The sequence below is a fragment of the Chelonia mydas genome, chromosome 7 (genome assembly GCF_015237465.2).
Source record: "Chelonia mydas isolate rCheMyd1 chromosome 7, rCheMyd1.pri.v2, whole genome shotgun sequence".
In the NCBI taxonomy this organism is placed as follows: domain Eukaryota; kingdom Metazoa; phylum Chordata; order Testudines; family Cheloniidae; genus Chelonia; species Chelonia mydas.
Window position 1 is genome coordinate 3,345,197 of NC_057853.1, and position 27,187 is coordinate 3,372,383.

Sequence of the window (27,187 nt, forward strand, 5' to 3'; positions counted from 1 at the left end):
CACAAATTAAAGCATCACTGCAGGAGTTGGATATGGGACAGGCAAGGTTAAATACTGAAAGGAGAGGAAAGCTATAAACAGTGTCTAGCCAGTCAAAACTTTTACAACAAAGCTGCTGGCACAATGCTTTCTAAAGGTCTAAACACAGCGAATCAGGTGGACTTAGGTAGGACACTGTTTGGTGCTTTTGAAGTCTATCTTGATTAAATTCTGGACTAGATTGTCCCTTTTGAGCCTTGAGCCTGCAAGGTGCTGATTGCAATGGGAACTGAGGGTGCTCAGCACCTTGTCGGATGGAAACCTTTGGTGCCCAGGTGCACAGTAGTATGGAGCAGCTGGGCTGCAGACCGCATCCTGAGAAGAAATTCTGTCATTACTCAGCTGGAATTTCTTCCAGAGGCTCCCGCGCAGTATGCACTAGCCCAGCAGCTAAGAGGGGTGCGGGATGCTGCCCCTCCTCCTGGGCATGGGCAGCTCCCCTTGCTGCCGGAGAGTGGGCCCTAGCCACAGCCCACTCTGTCTTAGTGCAGGCAGCACATGTCCACTGGGTCAGCAGGAGTAAGCGGCACCTGAGATCCCAGCACGACTGCACTGGGCCTGGTAGGGTGTGTGTGCAGGAAGGGAGCTCCTTATACCGCTTGCCACAATATGCACCCAGTCAGATGCTGGCCACAGTCTGGACCTCTGTGTGTTCATATTAAACATGAACTATGTGTTGTGAGGGCTCAGTTTCTATGGAGTCATCATACTGAATGCATGTCCTTTCTCTGTCCTTTAGGGCAACTTTATAAGAGAACTGTCAACTCTACTGAGGAGACCCCCTGTTTAACAAACTCAGTACCGTGACTGAAATAAATGGATACAGTGTCCCCACCAAAAGAGGTTGGATCCTCAGTTTCCTTCCAGCATCGGGCACAAATTTACAAGGCTTCTTTTCTTTGCTTATATAAACTATGGTAGTAGAAAGCAATTTGTACAACGATTTGTGCAGCCTATGCCATGCTCTCCCCTTCTATTCCCTCACACCCCTGGAAACATTTGTTCTGTGGTGTGGGTTTTAAAGAACTAGCTATTGGATTAATTAAAGACGGGTGTGCCATGCACACCCTCACGTACTTAAGATATTCCCATCCTGAGATGTCCTGATCCTTGAGACACCACCACTTTGTGTTATTTGTCACAGCATTTGCCAATTCCGGAAGGCTAACTACTAGCTGATTAGTATAAAGCAAGAGTCCTGCAGCTGCCTAGTTGTGAGCTCTGATAAAGTTCATCTCAGGTGTACGTAGAACATTGGGCCCACAGGTGAGACATCACAGTTAGGTTCACAGCTTGAAGTCATCTGGCTTCACGCTGCAGTTATATTACATTCAGTTTCAGAAGATCATTATTATAAATTCATTTCTGTCTTGACTCCTTCTGACGCAAGAACTTTAACATGGATTTTTACCAAATGTATAGATTGTATTCCTTTCGCTGTTTAGTAGTGGGTCTGTCTTGCTCCTGTCTCTTGTGCCAGTGACAGGGAGAACAAGGGATGATTAGAACTTTTTTTAAACAAAGAATGCTCAGTAGTCACCAGCATGCTTCATTTAAGCGGTCTTTTTTTTTTAAATTCTCTTGGGAGAAAAGGTCGTGCTTTTTCGGTATGTTTTTGCTGGGCTTATCAGTAGGTTAGTGCAATGCGTAGTCTTCTGTGCTCATAATCTATTGTAAAGCTAAAAAAAGGAAATGTGGAATGGGCGGAATTTAAAAGGTCGCGGCTGCTCAATGACATAATGCTGCACGGCTCGAAAAATCCAGAGGGCACTGAAGCAGGTAACTGCTGCCAAAATGGTAGGTTTTCACTCATCTGAATTCTACCCACTAAGTGCTTGAAGGAGTTGTAAACTAGAAGAAATCTATCCAGCACATGGGTAGGCATGCAGATAGAGGATAGGCAGGTCTAGTGTGAACCAGGCTTCCCCACTCACTGGAACCTGCTCACTCAGTCTGCTCCTCTTGGAGATTTTCAAATTGTCATGTAATGAGGTCACTGCCAGTTACAAAAGTAACAAACTTAATTAGGTGCAAGACGTTTCTTCTTTATAAATAGTCTCCTCTAGCACTAAGGAGGAAAATAGCATGATAAAGTTAGATGTAGCAAGAAAGCCATTCTTAATAAGAAAAGATTGAGGCCCAATTTAACAGGGTTACTCTTCCCACTGTTCTAATGAGAAGTATATTTACTCTCCTTCAGACTGCACTTGACAAACACACCAATTACAATGCGTATTTCATCTTGCTAATTAAGTCTCCTTCAGTTTGTGTTTCTGTATTTGAAGGTGGGGGAGGTGGAGGGCATAGAGTATTGCGGGGTTAATAAGGGCAAGCTCAGCCAGTGCACCAATTTTACAGCAACAAGAGGTCTCAAACCCGCAATTTTTTTTCCCTTTTTTTTTTTTTTTTTTTTTTAAAAACACTGAAAAGCCTTTTGTTAGGATTTTGCATTACAGCCCACCCATGGCAGATGTACCAAACTGTACTATAAAAAATGCTGCCATAGGCATCTATGATCAACTGTAAAATACAAAAAGAAAAGGAGGACTTGTGGCACCTTAGAGACTAACCAATTTATTTGAGCATGAGCTTTCGTGAGCTACAGCTCACTTCATCGGATGCATTCAATGGAAAATACAGTGAGGAGATTTATATACACATGTGCTTATGCTCAGATAAATTGGTTAGTCTAAGGTGCCACAAGTACTCCTTTTCTTTTTGCGAATACAGACTAACACAGCTGCTACTCTGAAACCTTTAAAATACAAGTTGTGATTTGGTAATTTTTCCAAAAAGCAAATTTTGATTTGCCACGATCATTTCCTTACAGGATTTCATTTTCCTCCTCACATCATTTTTATTTGATAAGTTCTCTGAAATTAGACCTTGTTCCCTTTTTTTAAACTTTCTGTTTTGTTAGAAATACAGTCCTTAGTGCGGTTTGTACAAAACGCATGCTTTGAGGCCAAATGCTTTTTCAGAAAAAATAAAACAATTTAAGATGTCCAATAAGCTAGCTAAGTATAAATGGGATGAACTGGATATTTGTGAATTATTTTTGTACCTATTATAGAACAGTAAAGGAAGTTCAACGAATCACAATGTGAGACTGACTGATCATTAAAATACTGTAAGTTTGAATGAGTAGGGCGTCCTGTACTAACAGTGATACCATATCTTGGGAGAATTCCTGGCCACATTGACTTGAAAGGAGCCAGGATTTACCCCTTACATTTCTATACAAAATTTTGTTCTACGAGATCTTGTTATAATGCAGACGGTCCTGGCCTGCTCCCTAATGGTCAGGCACTAGGGTGACCAGATGTCCCGATTTTATAGGGACAGTCCTGATTTTGGGGTCTTTTTCTTATATAGGCTCCTACTATCCTTCCACCCCTGCCCTGATTTTTCACATTTGCTGTCTGGTCACCCTATCAGGCATGGCATTGCAAGTGAGTCCTGCTTCGGTTTTCCCCTCACCCAGGATAGACAAGCCCAAGTCGGACTTTAAGTACTAAGGAGTGCTCACTGCCCCTCTTTGGAGGGGCTCATTTATTAACAGACAAGCATAAGCATAGCATAAGCAGACCTTAATCCCAGCATTTTAGCTGGGAGACAGAGTAAATCCTAGATTATCTGTTCCCATCTGAGTCTACTGGTCACCTCTGTCCAGGCCCTTTCCTAGTAAGGCTCTCTCAACTCGGGTCTCTTCACCCAGAGCCAGGTCTCTTGCCGCTACCTGGGTAGAATCCTTCTTCAGAGCCACGGTCCATGGAGATCTGTCAACTGCAGCTTTTCCCTGGGATGGCACATAGTCCCCAGCAGGCTGGGCTTCCTCCCACTGTTTGCAAAATCCCTTTCTGGAGACCAGGCCTTCCTGGATACCAGCCTCTGCAGCTCTCTCTTCAGGAACCTCCTATTCCTAGGAGCATCTCCTTGGCTCCCTGCTCTGGTGAGCTCTCCAGAGGGTTCCCCATCCCCAGGAGCACACCCTCCAGGGTCCCTGCTACAGTGAACTCTCCTGATCAGCTCTCAGCAGCATCTCTTCTCAGGAGCTTCCTGTGTCCTCGGACATGCATTCCCTAACTAAGCTCAGGTTACCGTTCTATTAGGTCCAGGTGCTCCTTTACCCATTCAACTTTAAGTAGCCACCTGGGGCAGTCCATTACCCCTAAGTGAGCCTTCAGAAGAAGTTGTGGACAGACAGGGCTATGACTGATCCCAAAATACTTGTCCAGGTTGGAAGAGCAACAGCAATGTGGATCCCGCTTCCACTGAAGCCAAGAGCAAAATCCATCCATCCAGGGCTTTGTCTGTGTGTGTTTTGTTTTGTTTTTTTAATGGAAGCAAAGCCAGGTTTCCAGAGCCATTGCCTGATATTAAGGGGAGGAGAGGCTTTGAACAAGAAGCACCAGAGCATCTTTAATGTCTATGCAGATCTGATAGAAACTTGTGTTAAAGGACCCTCACACTGTAAGTTGACTAGAAGTCAACCTCATAAGGATGAGCAGCCTGAGAGTCACCATGGCTGAGATCTGAATGTGATTTCTTAACCACTGACATGCCATGCCTCTGGCTCTTGGCAATGGGGAAGCAGGTCAGAGGTTTTTAAAAATGATAATCTAACAAAGCAAAAAGCAGAGGTGTCTCATTTTTGTAAGGTTACTTCTGCTTACCTAAAGTGTTGTCAGAGGGCTGTCCCTTGAGATCTTAACATGTTCAGCTTCACTTCATGGTCCTAAATATTCTCAAGTCCTCATGTGGCACTCCTCTGACATCACTATAGGTAAGTACAAGTAAGCTTATAAAGATACAACATAAGATGTTGTAAAACAGACCACTAAGCACATATGTGCAAAATAATTAAGACTGATCCTATAATCGCTCAGGGTTAACATGGTTATATACTGCAGAAACAATTCTCCTTTCATGAGAGAATTCTTAAACTGGTCACAATTTGTCATTTTAGAGTAGTAAATATCCACCTGCTTGCTACTTAGGGAATTCAGGAAACCCTTACCAATTTTAATTATAAATATGTACAAAGCATTTTAAGTGGAAAAATAAAGATAAACAATGAACGTTTTTCTCAGTGCCTTCACTTAAAAAAAAAAACAAACTACCCCCAAATACCCCCTTCCCTGTAGCTTTACAATGGCAAATATAAACTTGTTTCCTAAGACATTCAAAAATGTAGACAACTGGTGTGACACACTGTGTTTTCCACTGAATGCATCCGATGAAGTGAGCTGTAGCTCACGAAAGCTTATGCTCAAATAAATTTGTTAGTCTCTAAGGTGCCACAAGTCCTCCTTTTCTTTTTGTATTTAAGGAAAGAAAATAAGTGCTCAACAAAAAATTAAGGCTAATTCAGATTCTTTCATGACTTTTCTACATTGCACAGTTTTGCCTTTTATCCTGCAAAACTGTTCCCTTCAAATATATTTTTGGCACTCCCCCCCAAAAGGGTTTGATTATGTGGAACATGACATTTCTACTCAAAACAACTCTGCATTCTCCACCATTTCAGAGTAATAATGCATAATGAACGAAAGCAACTCTGTGAGCAGTCTCCTGCTTTCTCTACCACTCCATGATGTTTTCGCATCTGTTTCTTTCTTTTTTCTATGGATCTATTTAAGAATGAAGTCTATATAATTCAGCATACAGCTGTTTAACCTGAACATACCACAATGTTTGGCCTTGCTCTTATCAGCAGGAACTATTCTGTTATTTCTGATTAAAGCATCTGTAAACACACTAGGGAGAAAAAAGAGTTCTATACTTAGCAATACCCTCTGGCTCTGCTCACACAATGGGGCAAGGTCTAATTGCTTCGCTTCATTTCCTCCTACTTCAGAACAAGGTCCCTGTAGCACTGGCCATGAGGCACCTCTGCAGTGTCCCACTCCTCTTTTCTCCTTCACATGACTCCCTAAATTCCCCATAGTCCAAAGGAAAGTTAAAACATTCCCTACCTGGGTCCAAATTAGTAAGTCCTCAGGGACACACTAGCCCTCCAGGGCCCAACCCCAGTTCACTGTCTCTCCCCACTTACTGGGGGATGAGGGAGGGGAGATTCCAGTCCTCTTTCCTCCCCAAAAGCTGGGTCACACTTCAATGGCTCTGTAGAAGCCAGTCTTGCTCCTTGCAGCTGCTTCTTTAAGCTTTCTACGGATTCTCAGGTGCCTGTTTCCTGACTATCTCCCCAGTTTACTGCCAGGCTTCCTACCTCTGGCAGTCTCAGCTACTCTTTCAGCTACACCTCTATTGGCAGCTCCCTACTGCCTTTTGTATTGGGAATCACCTGATTCCTCTCAGGTGGGACTCATCTTGTAATCCGGGCTGGCTTAGCCCCAGGTTCTCCAGCCCAAGGGCAAGTCTGTTACAGTCCCCAGCTAAAGACTCTCCCATCCAACAAACCAAAGGATAGAATTCAACTGCAGTTTTTGTTCCCCATCTGAAAAGCAGCAGCCAGATTACACAGTAGCATACGGCTCTGATTTTCAGAGGGGGCCTTAGGAAGTTCGATTCCCAAATCCATTTGAAAATCCTGGTCTACATGCTCTAAGGGCTCGCCTACATGGGGATATCTAGGAAAATTAATCCAAATTAACTAAAGGTGTGAAATTGAAGTGGATAAATTAAACCACATGAAACCCATGTGAACAACCTCATTCAGAATTAAAGGGTAGTTCTACAAAGCAACTAGACACCTACAGCTGACCTGTGCCAGCTGACTCAGGTTTGCGGGGCTCGAGCTGCGGGGATGTTTCATTGCTGTGTAGACTTCCAGGCTAGGGCTGCAGCCCGACCTCTGGGACCTTCCCACCTTGCAGGGTACTAAAGCCTGGGTTCCAGCCCAGACGTCTACACAGCACTGAAACAGCCCCACAGTCCGAGCTTGAGCCAGCTGGCACAAACCAGCTGCAAGTATCTAATTGCTATGTAGACATACCCGAAGTGGCTTTAATTCAGTTTAACTTAATTCAGTTCTACGGTGAATTAAACTAAACCAAATTAAGGCCACTTTAGTTCTGAACAAATAGCATCCACACAGGGATTTAATGCAGTTTAACTAATCCCCTTCAAACCCACATCTTTAGTTAATTTGGATTGATTTTCCTGGATGTCTTCAAGTAGACAAGCCCTTAGGGTGGTGTTTAATGCACTACATGGGTATACAAGAGAGGAGAAGAGTATATGGGAAAGCTTCAATTTTCACCACCTTCTATAGCAGCTGGACAGGAATCCCATCAGAAGTGGACCAGCTTCTCTGCCAGCCAGCCCATCATGGCCTTCATGGTATGGAGCCTAGGGGGGATGGCCATGTTTCCAGTGAAGCTAGCATGTATGCTGCAGTCTGTAGCACATACCAATCAGGGATGCTTTTCAAAGGAATAGCATTGTGTCCCCATTCTGGATAGCTAGGATGTGTGTTATAGCCTACACACGACCAGCTCTGCTTCACTTCCCAACTCCTATCTATAAGGGTGGGGCTTCACCCAAGGCTATTTTCAAACCCTTGCACAGATTTTATTCTTTTTTTAAAGTGAGTACTACTTGCCTTTTAGTGGTGACCTCTGCACCTCCATTGTATAGGTCTGCACGGAGAGTGTGTGAAAAATCTCAACGTTTGACTAGCTAAGCAAGCCAATTGTACTCAGAATGGACCAGTTTCTTTAGTTTTTATGATCCCGTTAATGAATGTGAAGTTATACACTACCAAGAAGAACAGATGATTAAAGGTTGAGGAGACTAGAGAACTGGACAGCCCAACAAACTCACGAATGAAAAACAGTTTTGGGGGGGAAAAAATGACATGAACATGTTAAAAATGCTCTAGGAACTTCAACTTGCGCAACACGTACTTATTTAGAAAATAACTCATTTAATTCTTGACCATGATAAAACTGCAAGCTGAGGAGTTAAGCTAGCAATGTGTAGCCTTGGGGCTTTGCATACATGTCTGCCTGCCTGTGTGGATCTGGTTACAAGGTAAGGACCACAGTCTTTCCGTAAGAATCACCAGTTTTCAAATAATGCATAAGGTGCAAACATACCTCACTTCAAACACTGGCCACATATACTATCTTGCCCTCCACTCTGCTTTTTGTAGAACAAACATATAATGTGACCAATGTGAAACAAAATTCCACTCATGCATTCTAGTGGAGTTATTTTATGTCCATTTCACACCAGAATACACTAGCATTGACGGAGCACAAGGTAATGTTCCAGACAATATCTTTTAAATAGAATCCCATTTCAAGACTCCAGTGCTCAAAAGTGTTTGATTTAGTTTTACAACCATCTGAACCTGCATTTCTGTATCTGTCTTTTCTTACATTAGTAGATGTAAGACTGAGATGAGGTCTCCTCTTCCTGGTGGTGGAATTGGCACCAAAAGTAGTAACTTTTCAAAATCAGAAATAAAAGCATCAGGAGTAGGAAAGGCCATTTTAATCAAAAACTCATCCCATGTAAAATCAACATATTCACCTGACCACTACACTCCTCTGTACATATTTTGCTCTGTTCATCACCACAATCTACATTAATAAAAATAATGGCGTTCCCAAACCTCTCCTAGATGTTAATCTACTAGCAAAATACTGTATTTTAAATGTTCTGGTTAGAACTAGTCATCCACACAGCTGTCCTGATGAATGGCGAAATTAGTTAGGTATTAAGCTTTGCCTGTGCAAGCCAAATACTGATGAATGAGGCCTTCAGTGTTGTAATAACGATAGTGAGTAATGGAACAACCAAAGGTTGTTAAGAAAGAACACTGAATAATGTATTACCAAGACGGAGATCAAGGAAAATATTTTTTATCAAGGAAATAAAAAGATTAATATTAATCATGGCTTTTTAAAAGCAGAAAAATGAAGTGCAAAAAGAGGAGAATTTCAGGTATTGCTACAGTATGCAGTGACTGGCTGAAATTATACTGTGAAAATCCATTTTCTAGGGTGACTCCCTAGGGCTACATTACATGCTAGAGGAAGAATAGAAGATTGTGCCATTTCTCTGAATACAAAGGCATAAGGAACATTCTACTTGGGTGAGGTGGAGATAGTGGGTTATAGAGAATAGTGAGCCGTGCCCGAAACAGCGGAGTTTAAATTTATTCCCTTCAAGGTCACAAAAATATAAGAGCGCTAACATGACAGAACAAGGACTGCTCTTTGGCTAAACCCTTCGGTGAGAAAAGACGGCTTTAAAAACCACAGAAAGCGAAAGAAGCCAGTATCTTTTAGTATTCCTATTTATTTCTTACATAGCACTGTACGAATGCACTTTATGACATTGTAAAAACACCCAGTAAAACCTGATCCTTCCCTTCAGTGGTTTACAATCTAATCTGGATTAATATAATTCAAATGTCTACAGGACAAGGCACAGGAGCTGGGGCAGGCTGGAGTTGTAGAAAACTAGTAACAGGATGCTAAGTGAAAGAAGATTTTAAGAACAGGTGCCCAGGAAAAAGACAGCTCTTCTACAAGTCAGGGGCCCAGTGTGAAAGAGAACCCCAGTTTGAGAGAAGAAGGATGAGACAAAAGGGAGCATTATGGCAACAGGATTGTACAGAGTTCAGGGCCAGGATGGGAATAATAGGATTTCGTAAATTCATCCAAAAAACAGTAGTTTGCAGAGAGAGATGCTTTGCTACAACTCTGAGAGGAGCAGTACAGACTTCACAGTCCAGGAGAAGTGTGTGTCTGTGGGTGGGTGGGGGGGCGCTCTCTCTATATTATGGCAGCTTCCCAGGGCTGCCTGAGGGTCAACAGCATAGCATACTGCAGCCCCACATCCAAAATCCCCCTTCTTTTCCCAGCCTCACTCCCCATCCTCCCACCCCCATATCAGGGCTTGCAAGGGAGTCTTCGAGAGGCAGACTTATGGCTGTTTGCCACAGTGCCTGAACCAGGGGAATCCTTCCCTGGCCAGATCTGAGGCTTTTAGGAATGCTTTATGCTGCTCCAACTGTTTTTCTTGTCATAAAGGGACAGAGATGGGATGAGAATTTGTACTCAAGGAGTTTCTGTCATTAAAACACTTTAAAGGCTCTATTTGTGCCCTGAGGTCTGACAAAATTAAGATATTTCAGGAGTGGGGCATGAACTTCCTCAGGAACATGACAATCAAAGGGTTCAAAGAAATAGTATTTTAGCATTACAGTAGAAGCTCAGAGTTATGAAGACTAGAATTACAAACTGACTGTCAACTACACATCCGATTTGGAACCAGAATCAGGCAGCAGCAAAGACCAAAACAAAAAAAACAACCCACCAAATCACCCAAATACAATACAGTATTGTGTTAAATGTAAACTACTAAAAAAATAAAGGGAAAGTTTTAAAAAACTGACAAGGTAAGGAAACTGTTTGTGTGCTTATTTCATTTAAATTAACATGGTTAAAAGCAGCATTTTTCTTCTGCATAGTAACATTTCAAAGCTGTATTAAGTCAATGTTCAGCTGTAAACTTTTGAAACCACCACCATAACGTTTTGTTCAGAATTACAAACATTTCAGAGTTCTGAACACTGTTCCCAAGGTGTTTGTAACTCTTAGGTTCTACTGTAATAACTGTTTTGTGCTCCACAGCATTTGAGAATGCACTGTAGCTTATTATATACCACCGTATAGGGGACATATAGGACAGCATACGAGTACGATCCAGTGCACTGATCTACCTAATGGTTTGTCATTATGATATTAAAGAGATGGCAATTATATTGCTACTCTAAGAAATCCACTGTACTCCCCAGAGATACATAAGAGAAGAATCAAGTGTTGAGCACTCAGGGCCCAAACTCATCTGTATAGAATCAGTTGACCCAGTAGTGAAAGAAGAAATATGCCTTCTTTTCAAACATTCTTAGAACAAATCATGTAATTTGTCATGCTTGTCTTGTTTTTTTAATAAAACCGAACTAAATTTACTAATAAGCACAGCTAATACCACCTCTTTAGTACAAAACCACCAGAAACAGACAAATATCCAGTTTCTCTTCTTCAGAAGAAAGTACTTTAAAATACAGATAAAACATTGTAGAGAGGAAGTAAAGTCTAACCTTATAAACAGAATCGCAGCCAAAGGCAATGATTACACGGTTGGAATGCCCAAAGATTCCACAAACAAAATCATAAAAACAAATGCATAGCAATACTTGAACACCAAATAAAATAAAAAAATAAAACAAAACAATGTACAGGAAAATAAGAGAGTGAGAAGTTTTGAAATAAGATTTATCATATGTAATCTCATTCTCAATGCAATGTGTTGAAATCATCAGAAGTTAGTGTTACCCCTGTGTGTACTACTCTGCATTTGTCATGTTCTTAGCATTTCCTATAATACTTGAGTGTCCTCAAGAGCATTTTTATCTTGCTGTATTAATAAAAATGCATAATATAGATATTTGGAGAAAAAGGCAGCTACTGCACTCCTGCCGACAATACTGAAGCTATACAGATTGAACAGATCAGGTAGTGAAATTTTACGATCAGATTTTCTTCTATATATAGACAATATTCCTAGATATTGATATTTCTTTATCTCTACAATAATCTAATTTTGATTTTTCTCCCTATTAGCGTTTTTTAAAAACCTACGTATACATTTATATGTTGAGAGAGGCGGGTAAGTCCCCATTTTGATATTCTGTATGAAAGATACCATATACAAACAAACAGTACTGACTGTATCTTATAATTACATAACCCACCATCACTGTACCTGTAAACAATTAAATTATTTATGTAATGATTATATAGTATAATCTCTGTGTATATGTACAGGATGGATCTCATGACTGGAATACTGCTTAAGAGGGGTCTAAGCTTGTTCAGGGAGTCCAGGCAGGAAAATAAGGGGAGAAGGTATTGCATTATACATTACCTTGTTCTGAGGCAGCTGAAATTCTCTGGGTAAAGATAAAAGGGGAAAAAAATCAAGGATGACATACTAGTAGTGGCCTACTGTAGACCACCAAATCAGGAAGAGGAGGTGGATGAGGCATTTCTAGAACAGACAACACACACCCAAAACAAAACACCTGGCAGCATTGGGGGACTTTACCCAGACATCCGTTAGAAAAGTAATATGGCAACACACAAAATTTCCAATAAATTATTGGAATGTACAGGGGACAACATTTGTTTCAGAAGGTGGAGGAAGTAAATCGTGACCGACATTTCAAACCTGATTCTGACCAACAGGAAGGAATTAATTGCGAATCTGAAGGTGGAAGGCAATTTGGATTAAAGTAATCTAGAAATGATATATTTCATGATTCTAAGGAAAGAAAGGACTGAAAACAGCAGAACAAGGACAATGGCCTTAAAAAAGCAGACTTTAAGAAATGTAGAGACCTGGTAGGTAATATCCTGTGGGAAGAAAATCTAAGGGAAAGAGGAGCTCAGGCGATCTGGCAAAGAGACAACATTAAAGGCACAGAAAGCTATTCCAATGCTGAGAAAAGGGGGAATAGTAAGATGCCAATATTTCTCCATCAGGAGCACTTTGACTGAAAATCAAAAAGGAATCCTACAAAAAGTGGAAATATGGACAAATTGCTAAGGAGAACAAAAGAATAGCACAAGCATGTTCAAAGTCAGAAAGGTTAACGCACAAAATGGGCTGCATGTAGTAAGGGACATAAAAGGCACTAAGAAGCGGTTCTTTAAATATATTAGGAGCAAGAGAAAGATGACCGAAAGTAGCTCCTCTACTTAGTGAGGAATGAGAGTTAACTGACAACATCAAGAAGGCTGAGGTGTTTAATCCCTATTTTGCTTCAGTCTTCACTGAAAAGGTTAATGGCGATCACATACTCAACACAATTTAATATTAACAACAAGGGGGAAAAAATGCAAGCCAAAATAGGGAAAGAACAGATTAAAGAATTTAGATAAAATTAGATGTAATCAAGTTGGCAAGGCCTGATTAAATTCACCCTAGGGTACTTAACGAACCCGCTGAAGCAATCTCTGAATGGTTAATTATTTTTGGGAACTCATGGAGAACAGGTGAGATCCCAGAGGACTAGGGAAGGGCAAACATAATACTAATCTTTAAAAAGGGGGAACAAAGAGGACCCAGGGAATTAGAGACCAGTCAGCCTAACTTTGATACCTGGAAAGATACTGGAACAAATTATTTTTAAAAAATCAATTTGTAAGCACCAAGAAGATAATAGTGTTATAAGGAATAGCCACCATGGATTTGTCAAGAACAAATCATGCCTAACCAGCCTAATTTCCTCCTTTGACAGGGTTACTGGGCTAATGGATAGGGAAAAGCATTAGACATGTTATATCTTGATTTTTGTCCAACATGATATTCTCATAAGCAACCTAGAGAAATGTAACCTAGATGAAGTCATCATCGGGTGGGTGCAAAACTGGTTGAAATACTGTAGTCAACGAGTTATAAGTGGTTCACTATCAAACACAAGACATATCTAGTGTGGTGTCTCAGAGGTTAGTCCTGGGTCTGGTCCTATTCAATATTTTCATCAATGACTTTGATAATGCAGTGGAGAGTATGCTTATAAAATTTACAGATGTCACCAACAAGGGGTTGCAAGCACTTTGGATGACAGGATTACAATTCAAAATGACCTTGACAAATTAGAGAATTGGTCTGAAATCAACAAAGGAAATTCAATAAAGCTAAACACAAATGGACTCAAATCACTTTAGTACATTACCCTGGGCCCCCTGCCATCTCTCTCCTGGGAGACAGCAATATCTCATAGTACAGAGAAGTTCAGGAGGAGGAGGATGGGTGTCTGTCTTCTTTCAATGCAACTACAGCAGTTTCAGTTCCATGTCCTGGCCTGACATCCAGATTGTGATGGATCTCTAATGTTAGATTCAATTCGCTTGTAGTTGGAATTTGGCTAGCTTCTGTACCACCTTGCTCAAGTATGAGAGGTTTCACACAGGATGGTAATTGGCTAGAGCCAATGTATGAGTGGGTTTCCTCAGTTTGGGTCAGACATTAGCTATAGACTCAGCCTTCACGCATATGTTTCAAGAAAAAGTTAGCTGCTTTTCGGGAGAGTGTTGAAAACGACAATGTGCTGCTTCTGAACAAAGCTTATAGCAATTTTTTTTTCTGAACAGCTGAAACAGGGATGTAATTGTAAATTAAGTAATGTAAATTCAGTGATGATGACAGTGATGGTGTCAAAAGTGTTTCACTTGCAGTGATATGAAATTCATCCATGTCCTGTTTCGAAGTTTCATTCAATAGCACATTAGAACTTGAAGAATCTGTACTTTTTGAGACAAGCATGGTTCTTTTTCCCCCCGCTTATTAATCATTCTTGACAAAGTTTACATTTCACTTTAGAAAAATGATTTTTTATTACTTCAGTCTGTTCAATTGCTTGTTTGCTACTCGAGCTGGCCAGGGAAATTAGTTTCAGTTCTGTGAAAATTTGAGCTTTCAGAAGTTTTTCCACCTCAAATTGAGACAATAAGCCAAAAACTCACATTTTCATGGAACTAAAATCACATAGTACTTATTTTTGAAACACCAAAAAGTGGTGTCAGGCAGCTTGCTGTTCTGGACGTTGGCCAACCCTGGAAGCCAGTTGGCACAGGCATCTGGAAGCACTTCGGTCCCCAACTCCAATGTACTACACGTGGCAGGATACGTTGGAACCATGGACGCTGGAAGCCCAGTCTGCCGAGGAGCTAGGTAGGTGAGCTGGCAGAAAACCAGACAGGGTACCACTGGAAGCTTGTTGAAATCAAACTAAATCTGAAACTAAAAACTAAACTGAAATCTGCTAAATGTTTGAATTTCAACAAGTCGGCAAATTCTGACCCCCTCTATTTTCTAACACTTCCTTCAATTTTAGGAATGTTGCATCTGATACATTCATACACTTGTGACTGGTAATCACTAATCACCCAATTGCTGTGTTGATCAGCAGCTTTTCCGCGGACTACAATTATAACTAGAAACAAACAACTAATGAATTCAAACTGTGCAGACTGTTTTCAGCACATTCAGTGAGAGCAGATTCCAGCCAGTAGTCCCTAACATTTCTCTAATCACCAATGACTGCATCTATTCCCCTTTCCCCATTAGGAATTAAATGTATATTCATAAGTTTCTTATATTTCCTAAGAGGTCAAAAAGGCATGAAAAGAGTCTTGATTTTCAATCACCTTTTAGAATAGTTAAGAGTTTTCATTACGACCAGAATTAGAGGCTATTGTATCTATTACCAAAACCCAGTCAAATATAGTCCATTCTCATGTAAAACATCTCAACATTAAGTTCAAAACGTGAAAAACACAGTACTACCCACTTCTTTTTTCCATTCTCATTAGTTGTGAAAATGTTTAATTCTTTTTTCAATTATTCTGGATTCTTAGCAAATTAGAAACTAACTTTTTCCAAAATGTGGGAATTTCTATGTCCAACCAGTTCTGATTATGAATTCTGAGGATTTATGTTGCAAGTTAAGACTGGCTAGTTTCCTCAAAAGAGATTTGCAATTTTCTTTGTTTGTTGCAGTGTTCTGGAGGTTCACATGACACAACATATTTTTCATCATGTGCGGTACATATGGCATATAAAGTTTAATTATCATAATTTTATTTAAAATGATCATAGTTTCAGAGTACCATTTGGGGAAAAAATATATTTGTGATGTTAATTCAGTATCAGAGTGAAAATCCATTTCCATTCTGCTTTTATGCTGATTTGATCATCAGGAGAGTAACTTTTACCATTGAAAATTTGACAAAAATATTAAATGTTTGAATAATATTCTTCTCACTAGCAAACCAACATCAAAGCAGGATGAGAGCCCATTTACACCTTTCTGCTGTTGGTTAGCTAATTTTGAATATAAGGGTATAACTAGACTTTGGCAAAGAGAGATCAGCCTTACGTGATTAGTATCCATGAGATGTGGCGTATCTGATAACAGAAATCAACCACACCAGGATTATATCAAAATAAATCCATTTACTGAAGATGACCCCTTTCATCAGACATTTTCAGCACAGAAAATATGCCCTGCAGCTCTCATTGCTGTTATCAAATTCCCTATGCACCAGACTGAACAACTTACTTTATTTCAACTAGCCCTTGTAGGAGAAATATACAGTATTCAAACTCTTCAGTTACATTACAAGTTCAAAATGGCTGTGAAATGCATTTGAGAGAAAACTATAGGTAATGTGGTTCAGAAAAATTAATCTAAAATCTGATTTCTGTAAAAGGATGATGAAGTTCTGACCTTATTACAATATCTTACACAAAGCTGCAGTCTGGGTCAGAAGTACAATCAAAGTTTGTAGCTCAGTCAAAGCTTAAGAGATCAGGTATCCAAGCCTGAGAGCACGTGATGGCTGCACAGAACTTCTTCCAGAAGTAGCTAAACGTTCCTACAGTGGAATATGCAGATGTTTGTAAATATGTGGCAACACTGCCTTCCTTCCCTTGATACCATCTAATCATAGTTATCCTCATCAAGTGGCAAACATAGACAAGGGAAAATTTTCCTCAATGCCTGATGAGTGGGATGTGACCAAGAAATGCCAATTTCATTGTACACAACTGATTGCGTATTCAAGCACCAAAATAATTTTATATCAGAGGGGGACAGTTACCAGCTTCAAAAGTGGCAAATGAATATTAAAAGCTATGGAGAAAAATATGACCCATTTATATCCCTTCGTTTATAACTGCAGGTAAATGCAATCTGTACTTTAGGACCAGGCAACTAGAAGAATCGCAGATTGGCATTCAGGTGTCAGCCATAACATTTGCTGAACTCCAAAACAATGCCAATGCTCTGATTCTCACTCATTGAAGTCAATGTGAGTTTTGCCATTGACTTCAGGATGCAGTAGGACAAGGTCCCAAAACTGAGCTGACGTGTCTATGAAACTGCCAGTCAATTGAGCTCATGCTCTAGGAATTGGAGCAAAGGTGGCAGGAAAAGAACAGAAGTGAGGCATGTTTCCTTCTGTCTGGCTCCAGGAATAGGATACCTTTAGCATAGAACTCATCTGGATGAATGCGTCCCCAGATGTCCAACTGCATGGAGTCTGAAGAATAGGCTCTTCCAGAATTGCCTCTTACTATCGTCTTGTCAGGATGCTAACACCATCATGCTATGACCTCAGCTAGGAGCATTGCTGCAATGCAACATTGTGATGTTACAGATTGCCTTACCTGGAGCTGTTCTGCGACACCTTTAATAGATTCCCAGGCCACAACCTACTTCACCGGTGCTCACAAATTCTCTCACTATATCTCCAAACAATATTTTGTATTTACAGAAATCCTTCCTGAATTGTTTATTTTCCACACTAGTCTCCTCTTGCACTCAATCCCTATAGTTTCTTATTAGATTAATGACTAAAACATCTCAGGTTTCTATCAGTCACTCTATTTCATTTCAGGACAGTATACAATGTACCTCTAGCATTTACTAGTTTAGGCTCACAAGCTGAAGAGGACAAAGCTATACAGTTTTCTTGATTTTTTGTATAAATCAAACTACAATAGCATGATTTCAACATTCTCTATAACACATTGTGGCAGAAATACAAATACAGATCAAAACAAGAATGGAAGCTGTTAGGCTCCTAAACTCAACTTTGGCCTCCCACCTTTCTAAACATTGGCTACAGTTCTCTGTGATGGGAGCTTTTTATTTATGAATAATTTGACTCTTACTCCATTTTTCTATAAACAATGGCAGATCTTGATATGTACGTCAACAACACAAACATAGGTGTAAAAGAATTGTACATGATTTTCAACTGTGGCATTGCAATGGCCTTATCAAATATTTGACAATCTCTGCTAATTATAACCATATCTCTGCATACACACTCCATGCACCAGCTTGCTTTTTGTTTATACTGCTGCTAAATATTGTGAAAATAGTTTAAACCACATTATCTGTAACTACCCTAATGTTCGTGCACTGTTCTGTTTCTTTTCAGGCAATGGTCTCTATGATTATTCTTGGTCCCTAGTCCCACTGTACAGAATTGCATGAGTCACATATCAGCACATAAACTCAATCATTTTTAATTTGTTTTCTTTGCATTTTCTGCTCTCTTCACAGCTCTGCATCACTTCAGGCATCAACAGAAATGTTTTAGTGTAACTCCCTTTCTTTAACTTTGCAAGATTGTAAATGTTCTTTTTATTTTATAGTCACCAAGTGATTTGAAACACAGAGGATTATATTCCTATTTGTCAGTAAATCTGATAATTTCTTAAGTAAGGGTCAGACACCAATAGACTGACCTGCAACTAATTCTAGAACAAATTTCTATATAGTCTACCGAAAATGCTTTGGCATCAAATGAGAGAAAATCTTTCTAATAAGATATTTATGAGTAATTAGAAATCTATGGACATGATTAAATCTTAATTTGTAGAATCATAGAATACCAGGGTTGGAAGGGACCTCAGGAGGTCATCTAATCCAACCCCCTGCTCAAAGCATTCCGACTAACACACAAAAAAACTACCAAGGAGCTGGACTGAAACTCACTCTGTAAGGCACAGATTTGGTAGATATTTGTTAATGTTTTTTTTTCCCCATATGTTTGTGACTGCCTCAGACTGCTCTTGTCTCCACAGGACAGCAGTCTTTAAAGCAAAATTCTGTGTTCTCACATGGTCACTTGAGTACCTGTATCAGACCTTCACGCATTGTGGGTGTAATGAGGTTATTTCTAATGGAAAGTTTTGATGCATTGTTGCATTGTAAAAATAATTGACTTAAATTGTCGTTTATTATTTCAGAGATGATTTAAAATAGAGGAGTGATCTGTACAGTACTAGCTGGTGGTTCATCCCACAGGCCCAATCCTACTCCTCATTTAGGCAAAGTTCCCATTGTAGTGAATTCCCTCCAAAACAATATAAGAAAGACACTCAAGCCCAGGCCCTGCTGCTCTGATCCAGATCTACTGTCCCCTTCTTCTGAAGCACTCCTCCTTCTCCTTCCCAAAGCCCTTCCTCCCTTTTCCTTAAAAAATCTGAACGGCAACTATCAAAACAATGCCCTCAAAGTTGGGGTCTTAGTATATACAAGAGTCCTGCCTAGTAAAATATTTTCATAAATGGGATCTCATATGGCTAAGCAAATAAGGTGGTGAACGGGCAGAAGGAAAGACAAAAAAGAAAATAAAAGGAAGTAGGAATTTGATTAATAGCTAATGTCACAATTTCACTGTCATAAGAATGGCTGTTCTGAGTCAGACCAACGGTCCATCTAGCCCAATATCCGGTCTTCTGACAGTGGCCAGTGCCAGATGCTTCAGAGGGAATCAATAGAATGGGAAATTATTGAATGATCCATCCCCTATTGCCCAGTCCCAGCTTCTTGAAGTCAGAGGTTTAGGGACACCCACAGTATGGAGTTGCCTTCTTGACCATCTTGGCTAATAGCCATTGACGGATCTATCCTCCATAATCTTACCTAATCCTTTTTCAAACCCATTTATGCTTTTGGCTTTCACAACATCCCCTGGTCACGAGTTCCACAGGTTGACTGTGCATTGTGTGAAAAAGTACTTTGTTATATTTGTTTTAAACTGCTGCCTATTAATTTCATTGGTGACCCCTAGTTCTTGTATCATGTGAAGAGGTAAATAACACTTCCCTATTTGCTTTCTCCATACCGTTCATGATTTTATAGACTTCTCTCATATCCCCCATTCGTTGTCTCTTTTCTAAACTGAATAGTCCCAGTCTTTTTAATCTGTCTTTGTATGCAAGCTGGTCCATATCCCTAATCATTTTTGTTGCCTTTCTCTGCACCTTTTCCAATTCTAATGTATCTTTTTTTGACATGGGACAACCAGAACTGCACACAGTATTCAAGGGGTGGATGTACCATGGATTCATATAGTGGCATTATAATGTCTGTTTTATCATCTATGCCTTTCCTAATGGTTCCTAACATCGTTAACTTTTTTGACTGTATTTGCATATTGGGCAGATGTTTTCAGAAAACTATCCACAATGAATCCAAAAATCCCTTTCTTGAATGGTAAGAGCTAATTTAGATCCCATCCTTTTGTATGTCTAGCTGGGATTATGTTTTCCAATGTGCATTTCTTTGCACTTATCATTGAATTTTCATCTGCCTTTTTGTTGCCTAGTCACCCAGTTGTGCGAGATCACTTTGTAATTCTTCACAGTTAGCTTTGGACTTGGCTATCTTGAGTAATTATGTAGTGTCTACAATCTTTGTCACTTCACTGTTTACCCCCCTTTCCAGATCATTTATGAATACATTGAACAGCACAGGTCCTAGTACAGATTCTTGGGAGACACTGCTATTTACCTCTCTCCATTGTGAAAACTGATGATTTATTCCTACCTTTAGTTTCCTATCTTTTAAGAAGTTACTGATTCATGAGAGAACCTTCCCTCTTATCCCATGATTGCTTGGCTTGCTTAAGAGCCTTTGGTGAGGGACCTTGTCAAAAGCTTTCTGAAAGTCCAAGTACACTACCATCCACTGGATCACGCTTGTTCATATGCTTGTTGACATCCTCAAAGAATTCTAATAGATTAGTGAGGCATGATTTCCCTTTACAAAAGCCATGTTGACTCTTCCCCAACATATCGTATTCATGTATGCGTGTGACAATTCTGTTCTTTATTATAGTTTCTATCAATTTGCCTGGTATTGAAGTTAGGTTTACCCGTTTATAATTGCCAGGATTGCCCTCGAGGTAAGTTAAAACAAAGAAATATATAAAAATGTACCTAAATCATTCAATAGCACCACACCCTATTCAGTCAAGAAGATAAGTGTTATCAAATGTCTGGTGCAAAACCCACCCACAGTGGAGGCTAGTAAAACAGTCCCAAAATAGCAACATTTGATTGGAAACTCCATCCAATCAGTAACTCTAGCAATCAATGAGCCTCTTTGGAAAAAAAAAGTCACCCTTTCAATGGCTGCTGAAAAAGCCAGCCTGCACTTTTTCAGGCCCCAGTGCATTTTTATTTTCTGCTGAAGGTGTGACTTCTTTGCTAACAGCTCAAAGATGCTTCTAATCCTACTGGATCATTTGTCCACATGCAGTACAGGCCCAACGCTGCATATTGCTATGAAAACCACCCAGAATGTACCCTCAATTGATACAAAAATTACATAGCTAGCTTTAAATACTGCCAAAAGTCACAGGGAAAGCATATTATGGTCTCCATTAACAGGGACAAAAAACCCCTACACATTGAGAGAGGTGCTCTTATTTTAAAAACTACTCACTTTACACCATCACATTTGCTACTCCACCTACAAAAATTTTGACAACATTTAGGCTACTGGCGTGGTAAGATAACTGCTTATCATGGTGACCAATATGGTCTAATTTCCTTGTACTCCATCATTTGTCTGTATCCATCAGTTGTCTCATCTTATACTTAGATGATTAGCTCCATGGAACTGTGACTCTTAGTTCTGTGTGTGTATGGTGCCTAGCACAATGAGATCTTGGTCCAAGATGCAGCCCCTAGGTGCTGCAACGCCACGTACAAGAACTTAAAGATATCCAGTCTGCACTAAACAGACACTTAAAGAAACTGCATCAATAATCGTCCCTGCTGCTATAAAATTAATGTCCATACCCCTTGATCTGACATGCAGCCCTGTACTTCAGCACTAGAAAAAAGAAGGAAGACAAACAAAATACCCAAAACAAAACCCAGGATAATAAAAATTGTCACTTCTATAGCACCTTTCATCTACAGCTCTCAAAATGCTTCAGAAAAGTAATGGAGTCTCATGAGAACCACACAAGATAGGTATCCTTCTACTATTTTACAGGTGGGTAAACCGAAGAACAGAGCATAAGTGACTCATATGGAGTCAGCAGAAGAGCCAGGAAAAGAACCCAGAAGTCCTGAGTTCTTTATCCAGCTAGTCCAATTAAGGACTTAGGGCCTGATCCAAAGCCCAGGGAAGTCAATGGAAAATCTTCCAACTGACTTCAGTGGGCTCTGGATCAAGTCCATAGTGTCAACATTAAAGGATGATGAAGAACTACAATATTTTCTTATGCTGTCTTTACTATTATTTTGACAGCCAGAAAGCCTAAAACAAGAACTAGTATAAAGTAAACTCCCAACAGAGAATACAGAAACAAAAACAGGTACTGAACCATGTAGATCTACTTGCTACAAAATGTGTACACATAACAAGCACATCAAACAGAATCCTTAAAGGAAAACATTCTAAATCCAGGCTGGAATCTCTGCGAAAGAAAAGACAGAGGCATGTGAAAGTGTGTTCATAAATGAAAATACATATAAACAATCTCAGAACAAACCTCCAACCATCTAGACTAGGAAGAACAGAATACATCATGTAGGAAATGTTTCTAACAAATATACCACTCCATTTTTGATTTTGCCACTATAGTTTTAACAAGAGACGGCTGGCCAGGGAAGTGGAATGATTCTATAAAAGGTTAAATAAATTATGCTAACTATATTCAGAATACTTCTGTAAAATAAAAACCACATTCTGCTTTTTCATATTATTTCCAAATTTAAATAAATTAGCAGTTTTAATACATCCTGGAATCTTCTCCTCGGCAATAATCTTTCATGATGAATGCTAGGCAAACTAGTGACACATTGTGCACCCTTTATTATGGCTGATCAGGTCACCCTGGCTTTTATTGAACAGTCCTTCCACTGCTCGGCAAGTCAGAACACACCTTCTCCAAAGGACCCAGCTTAACTTGGTGTCCAGGCCCCAGTTGTCTCCAGGGTAAGCTAGGGAAAAAACGATGCATAGAATGTGTATCTTGGTTGCCTTGGAGATGGAGGTTCTTCAGCACCCCGCAGAGAACTTTAATCCGCAACCACCCTTTTTTTTCAAATTGGATGCTTAGGAACCAGTAATCACACTGTCAGATTCTGAAGAATTCCACAGTGCTGCAAGTTTGTCTTCAACTAAAATGTGTTTTAAATCTGAAGTATTCTAAAGCTCTGCTGAGGATATTAATAGACAAAATCTATCGTGTCTGTAGTACTTTTGTAGATCTCTGATTAATTCTAAAATGACAGCCATGCAACCCAATTGCAACAATTGTTAAAGATGACTCACAAATTTTCTAATGTCCAACTCTTTCATATTACCAAAACACTACAGCAATTCAGTCCCTTTTCATTCTTTAATATATTAGGACTTCTAATTGGCTTGTCTGCAATCACAGTTTGAAGGCCCATGCAGTTAATCTGAGTGGTCTTTATCCCATAAGAACATAACATCATAAGAATGGCCATACTGGGTCAGACCAAAGGTCCATCTAGCCCAGCGTCCTGTCTTTTGACAGTGGACAATGCCAGATGCCCCAAAGGGAATGAACAGAACAGGTGATCATCAAGTGATCCATCCCATCGCCCATTCCCAGCTTCTGGCAAACAGAGGCTAGGGACATCATCCCTGCCCATCCTGGCTCATAGCCATTGATGGCCCTATCCTCCATGAACTTATCTAGTTCTTTTTTGAACCCTGTTATAGTCTTGGCCTTCACAACATCCTCTGGCAACAAGTTCCACAGGTTGACTGTGTGTTGTGTGAAAAAAATACTTCCTTTTGTTTCTTTTAAACCTGCCGCCTATTAATTTCATTTGTTGGTCTCTAGTTCCTGCGTTATATGAAGGAGTAAATAATACTTCCTTCTTAACTTTCTCCACACCAGTCATGATTTTATAGACCTCTATCATATCCCCCCTTCAGCTTGGAAGAGAAATGACAAAGTCCCAGTCTTATTAATCTCTCTTTATACGGCAGCCGTTCCATACCCCTAATCATTTTTGTTGCCCTTTTCTGAACCTTCTCCAATTCCAACATATTTTTTTGAGATGGGGTGACCACATCTGCAGGCAGTAGTCAAGATGTGGGCATACCATGGATATATATAGAGGCAATATGATATTTTCTGTCTTCTTATGTATCCCTTTCTTAATAATTCCCAACATTCTGTTCGATTTTTTGACTGCTGCTGCACATTGAGTGGATGTTTTCAGAGAACTATCCAAAATGACGCCAAGATCTCTTTCTTGAGTGGTAACAGCTAATTTAGACCCCATCATTTCATATGTATAGTTGGGATCCCACAGATAGAGGGGTGCCCTGTGCAATATCAGTGACAATACTACTAGCTGGCAAGGAGTGCAAAGCCCAGTATACAGGGGACAATATGGTAAATAAAACAAACCTGAGCAAAAGACTGATGCACCAAAAATAACAGCATAACTGGGGGAAAGGGAGATCTCCAAATGGGAATTACACCATTATACAATCCTGTTTCAGTTGCTTATAACTTCACAAAACTTTAACCATTTGGGCTGAAATTATCTATACCAGTTGTTTGCCTCGGGCTGAACAGCTCCCGTTGATATCAGCTGCGAGTGCTTTGCTCTTTTGCAAATCAGACCCAAAGGTATTGAGCTGGGCATCCAGAAAATGAAGAACACTCAATCAGTCATCACCTATGAAGAGTTGGGTTTATGTGTCTACCCTAGCATCACGCAGGAACTCTGCAGAAGAGGCAGGGATTAAAGACAATTCTCCAGGGCAGCACACAACTGCCTTAACCCTGAGACCATTCTTTCTCTTCCTGCAATTGCCTTCCCTTGTTCATTACACACCTTCCAACTTCTGCAACAAATGAGGCAGGGCCCCTATAGACAACAGGCTCCTTCACTACCAAACTCCGATTCAGCCGTAGAGTGGGTCCATCTGTGCACTGAATGAGACAAGGGAAAAAGCAGTATGTGATCATGTAGAATCATAGACCCATAGGATTAGAAGGGACCGCAAGGATCATCTAGTTTAACCTCCAGCCAAGATGGAGGATTTGTTGCATCTAAACCATCCAAGACATATGACTATCCAGCCTCTTTTTGAAAAGCTCCAGTGAAGGAGCTTCCATGACTTCCCTAGGCAGCTTGTTCCATTGTCCTACTGGTCTTACAGTTAGAAAGTTTTTCCTGAGATTTAATCTAAAACTGCTATACTGTAGTTTGAACCTGTTGCCTCTTGTCCTGCCCTCTGTGGCAAGAGAGAACATTTTTCTCCATCTTTTTTATGGCAGCCTTTCAAGTATCTGACGCCCGCTATCATATCATCCCTTAATCTCCCGTTTTCCAGCCTAAACATACCCAGATGTTAAACAACACTGGACCCAGAACAGATACCTGTGGAACCCCACTTGAGACCTTCCTCCAATCTTACATCATTCCATTAATAGTTACTCTTGTCTGCGGGTTGTTGAATCCTCCTAATGGTAGTTCTGCCAAGCCTGCATTTTTCCAGCTTATTTATGAGAATGGTCACTTGGGACTGTGTCAAAAACCTTGCTGAAATCGGGGTATATTATGTCCACCACATACCCCCTACCCACCAAACCAGTTACTTGTTAAAGAAGGAAATTGAGCTGGTTTGGCATGCTTTTTTCTTAATGAATTCATGTTGGCTGCTAGTGATCACCCCTTCATCCTCCAGGTATTTGCAAATTCAAATAAATATACACAGTATCACAATGCATGTAGATTGTGGGAGCCCATTAAGGGGACTGATTAAGGTTGCATAGGTATTTCCTAACCTTTGAGTGCTTGATTTTGCAACCTTAATAATGTTCTTTTAACATAGTCTTTTTTGTGTGTAATATAATAAATAAAAAATAAATTATGCTCCCATTGCAAATATCTTTTTGATTATTTCCATCCAAAACAGATAAACAAGGTTGCCTAGACTTGCTAAATTCAGCAGATCTCCTGTTTTTTTCTTCCATTGCCAAGGCACCTGAAACATACCAAGTGCTATTTCTATTAACACCTATTATTTATTAAGTTCTGAGATAAGTGACTTGGGGGAAACATATTGGCGGGCTGTCCTTAATGTTTTTACCTAGGCTATTCCATTTTCTGAGTGTTCATGAATGAATGGGGGGAGGGATAGCTCAGTGGTTTGAGCATTGGCCTGCTAAACCCAGGGTTGTGAGTTCAATTGTTGCGAGGTTGTGAGGGGGCAATTTACGGATCTGGGGCAAAAATTGGGGATTGGTCCTGCTTCAAGCAGGGGTTTGGACCAGATGACCTCCTGAGGTCCCTTCCAACCCTAACCTTCTGTGATTTCATATGCTTCCCTCTGCTAGCTCCACTGGAACAAAATCTAGGAGAAACTAGACAAGAATGCAGGTGAGCTAGGGCGAGGAAGTAGCAGCTTTGCAGTATGTTACCTCCTCCCCCAATCCCGCAGATCCCTCACTCAGTGGAACTGGGGCTTTACAAGCCTTGTGTAAGTCGCTCAATGCAGTATTGTCCCTTCCTTAATGCATGGGGAAATTTCCCAAAGAATATAATGGCAACCATGTTAGCTCCCCTTCCACCTTGATAGCCAGCTTCTTTGGAAAGCCAAGTCTGGTGCAGTGGCCCATTAAGATTCATGTTCTAGAGAAAGGGGTCTACACAAAAGCACCTGTCCTCTGTGGGTGTCCTCCTACCCTATCAGAACAGTAGTAAGGAAGCTCAATGGGGCTGATTCTGATCTCATTGAGTTTAAATCAGGAGTAATTCTATTAAAGCCAGTAGAGTTACTTAAGTTAGTAAAGCCACTAGTGTAAATCAGTTGCAAGAGATCAGAATCAGGCCCTATGGAGTTTTCTGGACCCTACATGTATTTTTCTTACTCAGGTGATAACACGGACCTACGTATTCCAAATTAAAGATGATGTGCTAAATGTATTATCTGAAGTACAGAAGTGATCAAATGGTTACTGATCATTTGAAAAAATGGAAAAGAGGTAAGATGTGAAAATATATATTTCCCAGTCTTAGGGCTTAATCCTGCAAAACATTAAACATGTAACTTTACTCACATGAGGAGTCCCACTGAACTCATTTGGTCTACTTGCATGAATAAAATTATTCATGGCCTTGAGTATCTGCAGGATCTGAGGCAATTTCTCAAGATGTATAATGCCTAATAAGTTTCACCTAAAGTATATACACATGTTGGTAAATACATTTTCCTGCCCCATAAAGAAATCACTTTGTCAACAGATGTTACATTTTTATAACTATTTTTATATCTATTTATAAC

The 27,187-nt window shown here is 40.1% G+C and overlaps 1 protein-coding gene across 24 annotated transcripts in view; it reads right to left on the reverse strand.

Moving 5' to 3' along the window:
• Positions 1-27,187, reverse strand: part of FHIT (fragile histidine triad diadenosine triphosphatase) — a 1,053,300-nt gene that overhangs the window by 637,169 nt on the left and 388,944 nt on the right. The window contains exon 1 of one of the 24 annotated variants that reach the window (XM_043552285.1): positions 6,098-6,302. The exons of 22 other annotated variants lie outside the window; for them this stretch is intronic. The gene's annotated coding sequence lies outside the window, so the exon portion shown is untranslated. Of the gene's footprint in view, positions 1-6,017; positions 6,303-27,187 lie in introns of those variants that run through there. One more of the 24 variants, XM_043552274.1, reaches the window with a different exon arrangement.